Source organism: Anomaloglossus baeobatrachus, chromosome 3, assembly GCF_048569485.1.
Source record: "Anomaloglossus baeobatrachus isolate aAnoBae1 chromosome 3, aAnoBae1.hap1, whole genome shotgun sequence".
NCBI classification, from domain to species: Eukaryota; Metazoa; Chordata; class Amphibia; order Anura; family Aromobatidae; genus Anomaloglossus; species Anomaloglossus baeobatrachus.
Genome location: NC_134355.1, coordinates 602,877,602 through 602,896,157, shown reverse-complemented (window position 1 = coordinate 602,896,157; position 18,556 = coordinate 602,877,602).

The following is an 18,556-nucleotide window of genomic DNA, read 5'->3' as shown; positions in this document are numbered from 1 at the left end:
GGACCTTTGCGGATGTCTTTGATAAAAAGGAATCCGAGGTACTGCCGCCACATCGTCCATACGATTGTGCCATCGACCTGCTCCCTGGAACAACGCCACCACGAGGACGGATATATCCTTTATCTCCAGCCGAAACAAGGGCTATGTCTGCTTACATCTCAGAGAGCCTGGCAAGGGGATTCATTCGGAGGTCCTCCTCTCCTGCTGGAGCAGGTTTCTTCTTTGTCAAGAAAAAAGAGGGCGATTTACGCCCCTGCATCGACTACCGGGGTCTGAATCAGATCACAGTCAAAAACAAGTACCCTCTGCCGCTCATCCCCGAATTGTTTGACCGACTTAGGGGGGCTCGTGTGTTCACCAAGCTGGACCTTCGGGGTGCTTACAATCTGGTGCGCATCCGCTCTGGTGACGAATGGAAGACCGCGTTCAATACGCGCGATGGACATTATGAGTACTGCGTGATGCCCTTCGGCCTGTGTAATGCTCCTGCCGTCTTCCAAGAACTGGTGAACGACGTGTTCCGAGACCTCCTCTACACCTGTGTGGTAGTATATCTAGATGACATCCTTGTCTTCTCTCCGGACCTCTCAACCCACAGAGAGCACGTACAGCTGGTTCTACGACGATTGAGAGAGAATCGCCTGTACGCAAAGTATGAGAAGTGTGTCTTTGAGCAGTCTACACTCCCCTTTTTGGGGTACGTCATCTCTGAGACTGGACTGCAGATGGATCCCAAGAAGGTCTCCGCCATTCTCAACTGGCCTCCCCCTTCTGGACTGAAAGCAATCCAACGCTTCCTGGGATTCGCCAACTACTACCGCCAATTCATCCCTCACTTCTCTGCTCTGACTGCTCCACTTTCCGCTTTGACTAAGAAAGAGGCAAATCCAAAGGACTGGTCGCCTGCGGCCGACGCCGCGTTTGGCTCATTGAAGCGAGCTTTTGCTTCCTCTCCTGTACTCCACCGTCCGGAGTTAAACCGCCAGTTCACCTTGGAGGTGGATGCCTCCTCCTCAGGAGCCGGAGCAGTGCTCATGCAGAAATCCTCCTCCGGGAAGATGGTGACTTGCGGATTCTTCTCCAAGGGTTTCTCAGCGTCTGAACGCAACTACACCATCGGGGACCGAGAGCTCTTGGCAGTCAAACTGGCACTGGAGGAATGGCGCTACCTCCTGGAAGGTGCAGTGTATCCCGTGATAATTTACACTGACCACAAGAACTTGGAATACCTGCGGTCCGCTCAGCGACTGAACCCACGGCAAGCCAGGTGGTCTTTATTCTTTGCCAGGTTTGACTTTCAGCTTCACTTCCGACCCGCGGACAAGAATGTACGCGCTGATGCCTTGTCCAGGTCTTTCATGCCCATGGAGCAGGAGGAAGCGACTACCCAACCCATCATCTGTCCTAGCAACATCGTTCCGGTGGCCCCTGTCACTCTAGCCCAGATACCGCCCGGGAAGACCTATGTCTCTGAGACCGACAGGCAAAAAGTGTTACACTGGGGTCATGCATCAAAAACAGCCGGCCATGCAGGCCAGAAGAGAACATGGGGTGCGATTGTACGCCATTACTGGTGGCCATCCCTTCGCACGGACGTCGCTGCTTTTGTCTCTGCCTGCTCCTCCTGTGCCAGGAACAAGACGCCCAACCACTTGCCCCATGGCCGTCTTCTGCCTCTGCCGATACCCTCAGTCCCGTGGCAACACATAGCTATGGACTTTATTACGGACTTGCCATTATCCTCCGGGCACACAGTCATATGGGTCGTGGTTGATCGATTCTCCAAAATGGCCCACTTCGTTCCTATGGCCGGACTGCCCTCAGCTCAGGAACTCGCGGAAGCCTATATACATCACATCTTTCGCTTGCATGGCTTTCCATCCCACATCGTGTCCGACAGAGGAACCCAGTTCACCTCCCGCTTCTGGAGGGCTCTATGCAAACATCTGGGAGTGACTCTGGACTTTTCCTCTGCTTACCATCCTCAGTCTAATGGCCAAGTGGAGAGGGTCAATCAAATCTTGACCTCATACCTACGTCACTATGTCAACGCCCATCACGACGACTGGTCCTCGCTTCTGCCTTGGGCTGAATTCGCCCATAACCACCACGTCAGTGAGTCATCCTCCAAATCACCCTTCCATGTTGTTTACGGACTTCAGCCCGCCGTCCCGCTGCCTATATCCCCTTCATCGGATGTCCCGGCTGCTGATACTGCTGTCCGTGACTTTGCTACCATTTGGGACTCTGTCAAGGCGTCCCTTGGGCGCGCTTCCCAGCGGATGAAGAAACACGCTGACAAGAGACGTCTGGATCCTCCGTGTTTCTCTCCTGGTGACCTGGTCTGGCTTGCTTCCCAGTACATCCGATTGAAGATACCGTCCTACAAGCTGGGTCCTCGCTACATCGGGCCGTTTAAGGTCCTCCACAAGATCAATGAGGTATCCTACAAGCTACAGCTCCCGGCCACGATGAGGATACCCAACTCATTCCACGTCTCCCTGCTCAAGCCGGTTGTCCTTGGTCCTTTCTCCGCTGCTGCCAGTCCGGCTCCTCCACCTATTGCCGATGATGACATCTATGCGGTAAGGGATATCGTGGCCATGAAGACCGTACGAGGTCGGCAGTTCTTCCTGGTGGACTGGGAGGGGTATGGTCCTGAGGATAGGTCTTGGGAGCCCAGGGAGAACGTGGGCACTCCTCTTATCCGTGCCTTCATGTCCCGGTTGCGGGGAGGGGGGCGTGGGGGGGGGGGGTACTGTCACGCTTCCCGGGTCCTCACCCCCGCTCCCCGGCTCACCTGCCACGCTCCCCGCTCTCCAGCCACCGGATCCCGTCCGTCCCAGGGTCCCTGGACCCCGATCCCGGCGCCCGACAGCTTCCCTGGACCTGGCCGGCTCCCCTGCGTCCTCCTCGCAGCCTCCTTCCCTGGCTTCTGGCACTCGGGCGGCGCGCATGCGCATTAGGGCGCGCGCGCGGTCACTGACCCTTTCTTAAAGGGCCAGCGTCCATTAACAGGAAATGAGGTTGCACAGGTACAGGGTATATAGGGGGTCATTGTCCAAGGGGGCGGGGCCTGATCTTCGTGTTCCCTGAGCTAGGAGTCAGGTCTCCTGGTGTTTATGTGCCTATACTCACCTATCTCTCTTTGTAGAGCCGTACCTGCCGCGCCATCCAGTCTGCCGTGTCCTGAACCCCGCACGCTGTCCGTCTGCCAACTGACAGTCCGTACCATCTCGGATCCCTGCGGTGACCCGTCATCCCGCTCCAGAGGTTCCGGACCCCGCCTACTATCATCTCGGCTTCCGAACCTGAGCTACGTCACCAGTACCACCATCTGTGACTCCGTGGTCCCAGGGACTCCTCCGCTGCCCTCACTTGCACGGACTGTTCTGCCGCCCTTCAGTGCTTCAGCTGCCGGACTCCTTACCACCATCTTAGAGTCCGGTCCAGTGGATCCACCTCCTGGGTCTACCCGACCGCCCGGCCGTGACATATATATAAATGAGTGGAAGTATTTGAAATATAATGAAATAAATATAATGAATGTAATGAATATAATGAAAGCGTTGGAAAAATACTTAAAAACTAAAAAAGGGGCCAGGTAAAATCCAGATCAATATCTGTTATAAAAATAATAATAATAAGCCCCATAGGATGAAAAATGGGTATATAAAAACAAGGCATGTAAAAACATTCACAAGGGTTTGAACTAGACGCACGTACATATAAAAATTATACAAGCATATACATGCATATATATACATATAAAAATACATATAAAAATATATAATATTTTAAAACCTGAGGATTGATTCCATATTCAAAAAAGGAATATCCCCTTTGATGGAAGAAATCTCTTCTTGAGTACCAAGAGTATATCTAATGCAGAAAAAGGAACTCTCAACAATCTAGTAGTCCCTGAAGATACAATAAAAGCTGGCTTTTGGAAATAGGTTGGAGGAGGAGGAACTCATAAAAAGGACTTAATAAAAAAGGTCAGTAACTTCATTTAGTCCAAAGGGCTTCAAAGTATTCAGCCTGTGGATCCAAAAGGTCTCCTTCTTACTTAAAACCTCCATCCTGTTACTGATATTCGGAGGGATCTGCTCGATGGGGGTGATCTTAAAATCAAAAGACTTATTGTGCTGAACCGTACAATGTTTCGAGAGACCATGTAGCATAAAACCTATCCTAATGTTATGGCGGTGTGAATTTAATCTATTATGGAGGGCCTGGCTGGTCCTCCCTACATATTGTTTACCGCACATGCAATCTACTAAATAGATCACATAATCGGATTGACAAGTTAGATGGTTTTTAATATGAAAAATTTCAGAGCCCCCCAGGGAGCAAAAGGTAGTTTTCTTATGCTGAATACTTCTGCAGCACAAACAATTTTTTGTGCCACATTTGTATGATCCATCTGGGAGGGTGACCTTGGAACCCACCGGCTTTGTCCCCAGGCGACTTGGTGCTACAATATTTTTAATTGTGGGTGCCCGCCTGAAAGTGACACCCGGTTTGGTGGGCAGAACGGGCTTGAGGATGGGATCATTCTGCAGGATGTCCCAGTGTTTCAGCAACGTATTCCTTATAACCCCATTGTCCCTACTGTATGTGGTTATAAAATTCAAAGTGAGGTCTGATGACTTCTTGTTGTGGGAAGACTCTGGAATAGGCTGGTCCCTCTTGGGTATAATGAGATCACTTTGTTTGAGTCTATGAGTCCCCTGAAAGGCCTTCTGGATCAAAGTCTTGGGGTATTCCTTTTCCAAAAAACGTCTTTTGAGGGTCCCTGCTTGTTCTCTGAAATCCGCATCCTGTGACAATTCCTCCTGATCCTTTTGTACTGATTTAGAGGGATGTTTTGTAGCCACTTGTCATAATGTTCACTATTATAATGAATGTATCCATTAGCATCCACCTTCTTAAAATAAGTTTTTGTACATATCTTATCATTAGAATGGAAGATAGTCAAATCGAGGAAATTGATCTCTTCTTTATGTAAGGTGGATGAAAAAGCTAGACCCCAGTCATTTTTTATCCAGGTTGTCTAGGAAAATCCTGACATCAGAGCGGTCACAGTCCCAGATGATGAACACGTCGTCAATGAATCTTTTATATAAAACAATGCTATTCCCATACAGGTCGTTTTTTACAAAGACCAGCTCGAATAGACCCATAAAAAGGTTTGCATATGAGCAAGCTGCTTTAGACCCCATTGCCGTGCCAAGGCGTTTGTGGTACAATTTGTCATCAAAGGTGAAAAAATTATTATGTAGGATGAAACTCATGCTTTCTAAGAGAAACTCCTTTTGGACTTGGGGAATCCTGTTATCGCTTTCCAAAAAAAAAGGAGAGACAGGACAGACCCAAATGATGGTGTATATTTGAATATAATGCGGCCACGTCTATGGTTATAAATGTATAGGACTCTTTCCATGGGATGCCCCCCAGGTTTTCTATGAGGTGTGCCGAGTCCCTAAGGTGACTATTGAGACCAAGAACATACGGCTGTATTAGTATATCAATATAATGAGCTAGATTGGCTGTCAGTGAATCAATGCCCGAAATAATGGGCCTTCCAGGGGGATTGATTAAATTCTTATGAATTTTGGGGAGGTGGTAAAAAAATGCCAAGGGTGGGTTTTTGACTGATAGAAATCTTTTTTCAGCAGTATTTAATATGTTCTGATCTGCAGCCTTTTGGATTAGCTCTTTATAGGCTGAAACAGCTCGGTTATATTTATCAATGTTCTTCACCCCATAGTAGGTCGGGTCTGATAAAATTCTGTAGGCTTCTTTCAAATAATCTTTCCTATTTTGTATAACTACACCACCTCCTTTATCGGCTGCTCGGATGACAATGTCCTTATTATTTTTCAGGGATTTGAGAGCCTTTCTCTCAGTGTGCGATAGATTACATTTAAATGGTCTTTTTTGACTCACAGCCCTCTTAAGGTCTGCTAAAACTAAATCACAGAAGGTCTTAAGAAAGTGCCCCTTACTCTCTGTCGGATAGAACCTTGATTTGGGTTTGACTGTGGTGTGGCAGAAAGGGATTGTCTCCGTGGGCGTGATGGGGGGAATGTCCCCTTTTAGAAGGAAATGTCTTTTTAGGGTTAATTTCCTGATATAATTCTGTACATCCAAAAATAGATCAAAATCCTTGGATCTATATGAAGGGCAAAAGGATAACCCTTTATTTAAAACCTGGGTTTCCCCCTTTTGAAGCCTGTAGTCAGAAAGATTAAAAATAGAATTAGTCACCTTGGGCTCTTTGGGGTCTTTAATGTCCCTGTCCTTGGTGTTATTTACGGGGCCTTTTTTTCCCTTTTGTTTAAATTTGGATCCCACTCTAGTTCCTCTGTTGTGCTTTTTCTTTTTTTGGTGGATGACTTTGGCATTAGAAAATCCGTAATTAGATTTTTTTGAAGTTTGGCCGACGGTAAAAAAGGCACTAAAGGTTGAGACATGCCTGTATTATCTATAATGATCCTCTCTTTATCCGCTGGGATGCCGGATGCACATGCGAATATCTGTGTGTCAGGCAGGAGAATGGGATCATCATGGACTGATAAATTAAGAAGGTCAATAAAATCCTTCTCCTGGGAAATGACAATATTTTCCTCTGATTTCATCAGAGCCCTCTCTTTCCTTATTTTATCTATCTGGAGTCTGATCCTAGCAAGGTGTGCTCGTGTTGCTTCAGGGTCTGGGAGGACCGGGTCTTTGGGGCAAGTGGTGGCAGGTCCATTGGAGTCAATGGGGTGGGCAATCAAAACTTCTTTATAGTTATTGGAGGTATTCAATTGTAAGAATACTTCATCGGCTAATGTATCAATCCCATCAGGGACTTTATCTTGCTTTTCAGGGTTGGAATTTAAAACAGCTGTTACACTCTCAGATGTAGCTATGGTGCTTCCTGGGGTGGAGCTATAATTTGAAGGAGTTCTGTTGGGTTTATGAAACCTGCTATTTACAAAACTTTTTCTATTGTTGTATGTATTATTTGACAATGAGCTGTGTCTCCTAAAACTATTTCTCCTCGGGTTAGGAGCTGATTCCTCCCTGGAGTGAATTGGGCCAGCTCGACCATTCTCCTGTCTATCCCTTTGAAGCTTTTTAGATTTTCTGATGATCGTGTCCTGCTCTAACTGTAGTAGTCGGGTATTTAGAGCGGAATTCAGATTTCTATAGTCCGAATGTAAAACAAATGGAGCTAGCTCCTTATAAAGTTCTGCAATTTTTTCTGTTGCAGTCATGGCTATACTGGTTCTCTTTTCATGCAAGCATAATAGCATACCCTGCATACAGTTCTTGAAAAGATTTTTCCACTTATCTGAAAAAGATGGATCCTGTGGGAAAGGGGAATCCTTCCGGATCTGGAGTCCACTTGGACAGAGTCCTTCATCCATATAAATGGAGAGGAATCTGGCATCAAGGCTATAATGTAGTTCCTCCTTCATGAGATCTTACAAGGAATGGAACAGTTTTTTCATACGGATAGTATCTTCCTCCGAAAAGAGTATTCCTGAATCCATGTGTACCTCCATATTAGGGTCATCTGGGGCACCGACCGTTTGCAGGATTAGGCGCTCCCTAGATGACAGGCGGTTATTGTAGTAATCCATGCCGTTCCCCGACAATAGGCACTGGCGATCCCTCTGCTGCCGGCTTCCCCTGGAAGGATGGGGTCTGGTCCGTATGGCCAAATCCCGATGTCCAAAGGACTTGACACGATCTGTGGTGGGGGAAACAAGGGCGCAATAGGGTCTTACCCGATATTTAGGGTATAAGAAAAAGAAGAGATGCACTCACCTGGTCTGGTTGTGATAGTCACAACCCCTATGACAGCGTATGGGAGTGCTGAGCTGGTTCCAGCTGCGGCCCCGTCAGAAGTGGTTGCTGTAAAAACGGGGAAGAAAGAAGACGGGTTTTCCAGCCGCGCTATGAACCACACCATTGAAGATTCCTTAAGATATTTTTATTGAGTCAAATCCAACGCGTTTCAAAGGCATAACCGCCTTCTTCCTCAGGGAATAAAAATATACCAATACAGAAAAAAACAGGGTTTAAATAGAGACTACACAGAGAGGCCATATTGCTGAAAATGACCTCATTGCCCCATGACTCATAGACACGAGGAGTGAATCTACGTCATGATCAGAAAAAAAGGGGGAGGAGGAGGGAAGGAGGGATGAAAAAAAGAGAAAACATTTTTTTATTTTTTATTTAATGCATACAAATCTTGCATGCTTTGATGAATTGAATGAAGGAAGATACATGTTCAGCATGGTGATACAATGGGAAGATTATATGGTGTATGAGAAAAATATATATATATAGCGGAAAAACTACAATAGAAAAATGTGATAAAATAAAATTTGTTTTATCAAAAATTGTGCGTTCATTTATGTGTGCTCTATAATTGTATTTCTTTGGAAAATGAATGGAGGGAAGGGGGGTCTTTGGAAAAGAGAAAAACGAGGGACTTGAACCTACAGGAGAGGCATCGGAACGAACATAGAGAAGCTGCCTCATTCACCATTACTCTGCTCTAGGAGCATACTAGAACATAGAGGCTCAAAAGGGATGTCATAAAAAAATCCTCATCCACCCAGTTTTATAGTGAAAGAAATATACATATGTAGGTGAACGCTCTGGAATTTCAGCCCCATTATATTTGGGGATAATGTGAGGAACGTGAATGAACTGTTAAATCTCTACAAGGGCAGCGCACCCGCAGGCAAAAACCAAAAAGGGAGCGCTTGCACAAAGAGCGGATTCCCTGCAGTGAAAGGTCAAATGGGTTCAGATCGTGGGAAAAAGATATAGAGCGCACGCGCGGTGTGAGGGGAGTCAACGATTTCTCATAATGGAAGGAGATGTGAGCTCAAAAGAGATGTGAAACACGAAAGGAGGCATGCTTAGGTGAAACAGTAATGTGAAGACCCCGATATTTCACAGGGGTGAAGTGTAAGGAGGGCAATCCTTAAGTATTTTTCCAACGCTTTCATTATATTCATTATATTTATTTCATTATATTTCAAATACTTCCACTCATTTGTATATATATATGTCATATTTGTTTCCATCATCCAATTGTCGACCGGATCGACGGTCTCCTTGCCCGTCGATTTCCTTCACAAGCAGCACCTTCACATCAATATGTCTGTTTTATACATTTTTATACATTTTTTCTCTCTGATCACGTTCACACTATTCATTACAGGTTCCCACATGAGCCTATGTGTTTTCACCTTTGTGATCCCTTTCAGTATAGAATGCATCTTATTTCAAATTCACTTGTTTTTTTCCCGACAATTTAGTTTTTTCCAATAATACAATGATCATATTTAAAAGACAATTTTTAATATTTTATATAGCTTTCATAAGTCACAAACCGGAGCATGTTTGACTCCAGCACAAGAAATGCCCATCCATAGCAAAGTACGAATGCCTTCCCTACACTTCACCCCTGTGAAATATCCAGATTTGCACATCTCTGTCTCACTTAAATATGCGTCCTTTCGTGTCCTCACACACCCCCACTTCTTTGAGGTCACATCACCTTCCATCTCGGGACACCACTGACTCTTCCCACACCACGCATGCGTCCCATATCTTTTTCTCACGGTCTGAACCCATTTCACCTTTCACCACAAAGAATCCGCTCTCCAGGCAAGCGTTCCTTGTTGTTTTTAACTCACACTGCGTGTGCACTGCCCTTTCAGAGATTCAATCAGTCTGTTCACGCTCCTCACATGATCCCCAAATGAAATGGGGATAAAACTTCAGAGCATTCATGTACACATATATATATGTATATATATATATATATATATATATATATATATATATATATATATATATATATATATATATACATATATATATGTATATGTATGTTACTATTAAACTGGATAGATAAAAATAGTTTTTTTCATAGGACATCTCATTTGAACCATTGTTCTTTTCAGCATAATACCAGGGTAGAGTAAAGGAGAATGAGGCACCTTTTCTCTGTTTATTCCGATGCCCCTTCTGTAGTTTCAAGCCCCCCTGTTTTCTTCTCCCCCAAATAAATATCCTTTAAGAAATGCACTCATGGAACACATACAAATGAATACACGATTTTTGATAAAACATTTATTTTATTTTTATTATATCATTGTATCATATCTTTACCATACAATTTTTTCATATATCATATAATTTCATTTCTTCCAATTATAGAATAGATAAATAGTTTCTATATTTTTTGAAATAGCTTTCATGAGCCACAGATCGCAGCATGTTCGACTTCAGTATAAGGAGTTCCTCCCTTTGACAAAGCAGGGATGACCTCCTTACACTTCACCCCTGTGAAATATCGGGGTCTTCACATTACTGTTTCACCTAAGCATGCCTCCTTTCGTGTTTCACATCTCTTTTGAGCTCACATCTCCTTCCATTATGAGAAATCGTTGACTCCCCTCACACCGCGCGTGCGCTCTATATCTTTTTCCCACGATCTGAACCCATTTGACCTTTCACTGCAGGGAATCCGCTCTTTGTGCAAGCGCTCCCTTTTTGGTTTTTGCCTGCGGGTGCGCTGCCCTTGTAGAGATTTAACAGTTCATTCACGTTCCTCACATTATCCCCAAATATAATGGGGCTGAAATTCCAGAGCGTTCACCTACATATGTATATTTCTTTCACTATAAAACCGGGTGGATGAGGATTTTTTTATGACATCCCTTTTGAGCCTCTATGTTCTAGTATGCTCCTAGAGCAGAGTAATGGTGAATGAGGCAGCTTCTCTATGTTCGTTCCGATGCCTCTCCTGTAGGTTCAAGTCCCTCGTTTTTCTCTTTTCCAAAGACCCCCCTTCCCCCCATTCATTTTCCAAAGAAATATAATTATAGAGCACACATAAATGAACGCACAATTTTTGATAAAACAAATTTTATTTTATCACATTTTTCTATTGTAGTTTTTCCGCTATATATATATATTTTTCTCATACACCATATAATCTTCCCATTGTATCACCATGCTGAACATGTATCTTCCTTCATTCAATTCATCAAAGCATGCAAGATTTGTATGCATTAAATAAAAAATAAAAAAATGTTTTCTCTTTTTTTCATCCCTCCTTCCCTCCTCCTCCCCCTTTTTTTCTGATCATGACGTAGATTCACTCCTCGTGTCTATGAGTCATGGGGCAATGAGGTCATTTTAAGCAATATGGCCTCTCTGTGTAGTCTCTATTTAAACCCTGTTTTTTTCTGTATTGGTATATTTTTATTCCCTGAGGAAGAAGGCGGTTATGCCTTTGAAACGCGTTGGATTTGACTCAATAAAAATATCTTAAGGAATCTTCAACGGTGTGGTTCATAGCGCGGCTGGAAAACCCGTCTTCTTTCTTCCCCGTTTTTACAGCAACCACTTCTGACGGGGCCACAGCTGGAACCAGCTCAGCACTCCCATACGCTGTCATAGGGGTTGTTACTATCACAACCAGACCAGGTGAGTGCATCTCTTCTTTTTCTTATACCCTAAATATCGGGTAAGACCCTATTGCGCCCTTGTTTCCCCCACCACAGATCGTGTCAGGGGACGGGAAAGGCATGCGTATTTTTGATAGTGCTTCATGCAAAGCATCTTTGTAAGCTTGAAAATGGGGGTCAACTGATGCCAGTCAAGTGGGGTGTGTGTGGCCCAGTTAGTGGAAACGAGGGAGACTGTGGTTGGAGTCCCCTCGCTGTGTTTCTAAAAGAACCAAGATGAACAAGTCATGGCTCTCAGAGGACTTTTCTTCCCCTGGGTCAGCCAGGGGACGGGAAAGGCACGCGTATTTTTGATAGTGCTTCATGCAAAGCATCTTTGTAAGCTTGAAAATGGGGGTCAACTGATGCCAGTCAAGTGGGGTGTGTGTGGCCCAGTTAGTGGAAATGAGGGAGACTGTGGTTGGAGTCCCCTCGCTGTGTTTCTAAAAGAACCAAGATGAACAAGTCATGGCTCTCAGAGGACTTTTCTTCCCCTGGGTCAGCCAGGGGACGGGAAAGGCACGCGTATTTTTGATAGTGCTTCATGCAAAGCATCTTTGTAAGCTTGAAAATGGGGGTCAACTGATGCCAGTCAAGTGGGGTGTGTGTGGCCCAGTTAGTGGAAATGAGGGAGACTATGGTTGGAGTCCCCTCGCTGTGTTTCTAAAAGAAACAAGATGAACAAGTCATGGCTCTCAGAGGACTTTTCTTCCCCTGGGTCAGCCAGGGGACGGGAAAGGCACGCGTATTTTTGATAGTGCTTCAGGCAAAGCATCTTTGTAAGCTTGAAAATGGGGGTCAACTGATGCCAGTCAAGTGGGGTGTGTGTGGCCCAGTTAGTGGAAACGAGGGAGACTGTGGTTGGAGTCCCCTCGCTGTGTTTCTAAAAGAACCAAGATGAACAAGTCATGGCTCTCAGAGGACTTTTCTTCCCCTGGGTCAGCCAGGGAACGGGAAAGGCACGCGTATTTTTGATAGTGCTTCATGCAAACCATCTTTGTAAGCTTGAAAATGGGGGTCAACTGATGCCAGTCAAGTGGGGTGTGTGTGGCCCAGTTAGTAAAAACGAGGGAGACTGTGGTTGGAGTCCCCTCGCTGTGTTTCTAAAAGAACCAAGATGAACAAGTCATGGCTCTCAGAGGACTTTTCTTCCCCCGGGTCAGCCAGGGGACGGGAAAGGCATGCAAATTTTTGATAGTGCTTCATGCAAAGCATCTTTGTAAGCTTGAAAATGGGGGTCAACTGATGCCAGTCAAGTGGGGTGTGTGTGGCCCAGTTAGTGGAAACGAGGGAGACAGTGGTTGGAGTCCCCTCGCTGTGTTTCTAAAAGAACCAAGATTAACAATTCATGGCTCTCAGAGGACTTTTCTTCCCCCGGGTCAGCCAGGGGACGGGAAAGGCACGCGTATTTTTGATAGTGCTTCATGCAAAGCATCTTTGTAAGCTTGAAAATGGGGGTCAACTGATGCCAGTCAAGTGGGGTGTGTGTGGCCCAGTTAGTGGAAACGAGGGAGACTGTGGTTGGAGTCCCCTCGCTGTGTTTCTAAAAGAACCAAGATGAACAAGTCATGGCTCTTAGAGGACTTTTCTTCCCCTGGGTCAGCCAGGGAACGGGAAAGGCACGCGTATTTTTGATAGTGCTTCATGCAAACCATCTTTGTAAGCTTGAAAATGGGGGTCAACTGATGCCAGTCAAGTGGGGTGTGTGTGGTCCAGTTAGTAGAAAAGAGGGAGACTGTGGTTGGAGTCCCCTCGCTGTGTTTCTAAAAGAACCAAGATGAACAAGTCATGGCTCTCAGAGGACTTTTCTTCCCCTGGGTCAGCCAGGGGACGGGAAAGGCACGCGTATTTTTGATAGTGCTTCATGCAAAGCATCTTTGTAAGCTTGAAAATGGGGGTCAACTGATGCCAGTCAAGTGGGGGGTGTGTGGCCCAGTTAGTGGAAACGAGGGAGACTGTGGTTGGAGTCCCCTCGCTGTGTTTCTAAAAGAACCAAGATGAACAAGTCATGGCTCTCAGAGGACTTTTCTTCCCTGGGTCAGCCAGGGGACGGGAAAGGCACGCGTATTTTTGATAGTGCTTCATGCAAAGCATCTTTGTAAGCTTGAAAATGGGGGTCAACTGATGCCAGTCAAGTGGGGTGTGTGTGGCCCAGTTATTGGAAACGAGGGAGACTGTGGTTGGAGTCCCCTCGCTGTGTTTCTAAAAGAACCAAGATGAACAAGTCATGGCTCTCAGAGGATTTTTCTTCCCCTGGGTCAGCCAGGGGACGGGAAAGGCACGCGTATTTTTGATAGTGCTTCATGCAAAGCATCTTTGTAAGCTTGAAAATGGGGGTCAACTGATGCCAGTCAAGTGGGGTGTGTGTGGCCCAGTTATTGGAAACGAGGGAGACTGTGGTTGGAGTCCCCTCGCTGTGTTTCTAAAAGAACCAAGATGAACAAGTCATGGCTCTCAGAGGACTTTTCTTCCCCTGGGTCAGCCAGGGGACGGGAAAGGCACGCGTATTTTTGAGAGTGCTTCATGCAAAGCATCTGTTTCATTTTGAAAAGGGGGATCAAGTGATGCCAGTCAAGTGGGGTGTGTGTAGCCCAATTAGTGGAAACGAGGGAGACTGTGGTTGGAGTCCCATCGCTGTGTTTCTAAAAGAACCAAGATGAACAAGTCATGGCTCTCAGAGGACTTTTGTTCCCCTGGGTCAGCCAGGGGACGGGAAAGGCATGCGTATTTTTGATAGTGCTTCATGCAAAGCATCTTTGTAAGCTTGAAAATGGGGGTCAACTGATGCCAGTCAAGTGGGGTGTGTGTGGCCCAGTTAGTGGAAACGAGGGAGACTGTGGTTGGAGTCCCCTCGCTGTGTTTCTAAAAGAACCAAGATGAACAAGTCATGGCTCTCAGAGGACTTTTCTTCCCCTGGGTCAGCCAGGGGACGGGAAAGGCACGCGTATTTTTGATAGTGCTTCATGCAAAGCATCTTTGTAAGCTTGAAAATGGGGGTCAACTGATGCCAGTCAAGTGGGGTGTGTGTGGCCCAGTTAGTGGAAATGAGGGAGACTATGGTTGGAGTCCCCTCGCTGTGTTTCTAAAAGAACCAAGATGAACAAGTCATGGCTCTCAGAGGACTTTTCTTCCCCTGGGTCAGCCAGGGGACGGGAAAGGCACGCGTATTTTTGATAGTGCTTCATGCAAAGCATCTTTGTAAGCTTGAAAATGGGGGTCAACTGATGCCAGTCAAGTGGGGTGTGTGTGGCCCAGTTAGTGGAAACGAGGGAGACTGTGGTTGGAGTCCCCTCGCTGTGTTTCTAAAAGAACCAAGATGAACAAGTCATGGCTCTCAGAGGACTTTTCTTCCCCTGGGTCAGCCAGGGAACGGGAAAGGCACGCGTATTTTTGATAGTGCTTCATGCAAACCATCTTTGTAAGCTTGAAAATGGGGGCCAACTGATGCCAGTCAAGTGGGGTGTGTGTGGCCCAGTTAGTAAAAACGAGGGAGACTGTGGTTGGAGTCCCCTCGCTGTGTTTCTAAAAGAACCAAGATGAACAAGTCATGGCTCTCAGAGGACTTTTCTTCCCCTGGGTCAGCCAGGGGACGGGAAAGGCACGCATATTTTTGATAGTGCTTCATGCAAAGCATCTTTGTAAGCTTGAAAATGGGGGTCAACTGATGCCAGTCAAGTGGGGTGTGTGTGGCCCAGTTAGTGGAAACGAGGGAGACTGTGGTTGGAGTCCCCTCGCTGTGTTTCTAAAAGAACCAAGATGAACAAGTCATGGCTCTCAGAGGACTTTTCTTCCCCTGGGTCAGCCAGGGGACGGGAAAGGCACGCGTATTTTTGATAGTGCTTCATGCAAAGCATCTTTGTAAGCTTGAAAATGGGGGTCAACTGATGCCATTCAAGTGGGGTGTGTGTGGCCCAGTTAGTGGAAACGAGCGAGATTGTGGTTGGAGTCCCCTCGCTGTGTTTCTAAAAGAACCAAGATGAACAAGTCATGGCTCTCAGAGGACTTTTCTTCCCCTGGGTCAGCCAGGGGACGGGAAAGACACGCGTATTTTTGAGAGTGCTTCATGCAAAGCATCTGTTTCATTTTGAAAAGGGGGATCAAGTAATGCCAGTCAAGTGGGGTGTGTGTGGCCCAATTAGTGGAAACGAGGGAGACTGTGGTTGGAGTCCCCTCGCTGTGTTTCTAAAAGAACCAAGATGAACAAGTCATGGCTCTCAAAGGACTTTTCTTCCCCTGGGTCAGCCAGGGGACGGGAAAGGCACGCGTATTTTTGATAGTGCTTCATGCAAAGCATCTTTGTAAGCTTGAAAATTGGGGTCAACTGATGCCAGTCAAGTGGGGTGTATGTGGCCCAGTTAGTGGAAACGATGGAGACTGTGGTTGGAGTCCCCTCGCTGTGTTTCTAAAAGAACCAAGATGAACAAGTCATGGCTCTCAGAGGACTTTTCTTCCCCTGGGTCAGCCAGGGGACGGGAAAGGCACGCGTATTTTTGATAGTGCTTCATGCAAAGCATCTTTGTAAGCTTGAAAATGGGGGTCAACTGATGCCAGTCAAGTGGGGTGTGTGTGGCCCAGTTAGTGGAAACGAGGGAGACTGTGGTTGGAGTCCCCTCGCTGTGTTTCTAAAAGAACCAAGATGAACAAGTCATGGCTCTCAGAGGACTTTTCTTCCCCTGGGTCAGCCAGGGGACGGGAAAGGCACGCATATTTTTGGGAGTGCTTCATGCAAAGCATCTGCTTCATTTTGAAAAGGGGGATCAAGTGATGCCAGTCAAGTGGGGTGTGTGTGGCCCAATTAGTGGAAACGAGGGAGACTGTGGTTGGAGTCCCCTCGCTGTGTTTCTAAAAGAACCAAGATGAACAAGTCATGGCTCCCAGAGGACTTTTCTTCCCCTGGGTCAGCCAGGGGACGGGAAAGGCACGCGTATTTTTGATAGTGCTTCATGCAAACCATCTTTGTAAGCTTGAAAATGGGGGTCAACTGATGCCAGTCAAGTGGGGTGTGTGTGGCCCAGTTAGTGGAAACGAGGGAGACTGTGGTTGGAGTCCCCTCGCTGTGTTTCTAAAAGAACCAAGATGAACAAGTCATGGCTCTCAGAGGACTTTTCTTCCCCTGGGTCAGCCAGGGGACGGGAAAGGGACGCGTATTTTTGATAGTGCTTCATGCAAGCCATCTTTGTAAGCTTGAAAATGGGGGTCAACTGATGCCAGTCAAGTGGGGTGTGTGTGGCCCAGTTAGTGGAAACGAGGGAGACTGTGGTTGGAGTCCCCTCGCTGTGTTTCTAAAAGAACCAAGATGAACAAGTCATGGCTCTCAGAGGACTTTTCTTCCCCTGGGTCAGCCAGGGTACGGGAAAGGCACGCGTATTTTTGATAGTGCTTCATGCAAAGCATCTTTGTAAGCTTGAAAATGGGGGTCAACTGATGCCAGTCAAGTGGGGTGTGTGTGGCCCAGTTAGTGGAAACGAGGGAGACTGTGGTTGGAGTCCCCTCGCTGTGTTTCTAAAAGAACCAAGATGAACAAGTCATGGGTCTCAGAGGACTTTTCTTCCCCTGGGTCAGCCAGGGGACGGGAAAGGCACGCGTATTTTTGATAGTGCTTCATGCAAAGCATCTTTGTAAGCTTGAAAATGGGGGTCAACTGATGCCAGTCAAGTGGGGTGTGTGTGGCCCAGTTAGTGGAAACGAGGGAGACTGTGGTTGGAGTCCCCTCGCTGTGTTTCTAAAAGAACCAAGATGAACAAGTCATGGCTCTCAGAGGACTTTTCTTCCCCTGGGTCAGCCAGGGGACGGGAAAGGCACGCGTATTTTTGATAGTGCTTCATGCAAAGCATCTGTTTCATTTTGAAAAGGGGGATCAAGTGATGCCAGTCAAGTGGGGTGTGTGTGGCCCAATTAGTGGAAACGAGGGAGACTGTGGTTGGAGTCCCCTCGCTGTGTTTCTAAAAGAACCAAGATGAACAAGTCATGGCTCTCAGAGGACTTTTCTTCCCCTGGGTCAGCCAGGGGACGGGAAAGGCACGCGTATTTTTGATAGTGCTTCATGCAAAGCATCTTTGTAAGCTTGAAAATGGGGGTCAACTGATGCCAGTCAAGTGGGGTGTGTGTGGCCAAGTTAGTGGAAACAAGGGAGACTGTGGTTGGAGTCCCCTCACTGTGTTTCAAAAAGAACCAAGATGAACAAGTCATGACTCTCAGAGGACTTTTCTTCCCCTGGGTCAGCCAGGGAACGGGAAAGGCACGCGTTTTTTTGATAGTGCTTCATGCAAAGCATCTTTGTAAGCTTGAAAATGGGGGTCAACTGATGCCAGTCAAGTGGGGTGTGTGTGGCCCAGTTAGTGGAAACGAGGGAGACTGTGGTTGGAGTCCCCTCGCTGTGTTTCTAAAAGAACCAAGATGAACAAGTCATGGCTCTCAGAGGACTTTTCTTCCCCTGGGTCAGCCAGGGGACGGGAAAGGCACGCGTATTTTTGAGAGTGCTTCATGCAAAGCATCTGCTTCATTTTGAAAAGGGGGATCAAGTGATGCCAGTCAAGTGGGGTGTGTGTGGCCCAATTAGTGGAAACGAGGGAGACTGTGGTTGGAGTCCCCTCGCTGTGTTTCTAAAAGAACCAAGATGAACAAGTCATGGCTCCCAGAGGACTTTTCTTCCCCTGGGTCAGCCAGGGGACGGGAAAGGCACGCGTATTTTTGATAGTGCTTCATGCAAACCATCTTTGTAAGCTTGAAAATGGGGGTCAACTGATGCCAGTCAAGTGGGGTGTGTGTGGCCCAGTTAGTGGAAACGAGGGAGACTGTGGTTGGAGTCCCCTCGCTGTGTTTCTAAAAGAACCAAGATGAACAAGTCATGGCTCTCAGAGGACTTTTCTTTCCCTGGGTCAGCCAGGGGACGGGAAATGCCAGTCAAGTGGGGTGTGTGTGGCCCAGTTAGTGGAAATGAGGGAGACTATGGTTGGAGTCCCCTCGCTGTGTTTCTAAAAGAACCAAGATGAACAAGTCATGGCTCTCAGAGGACTTTT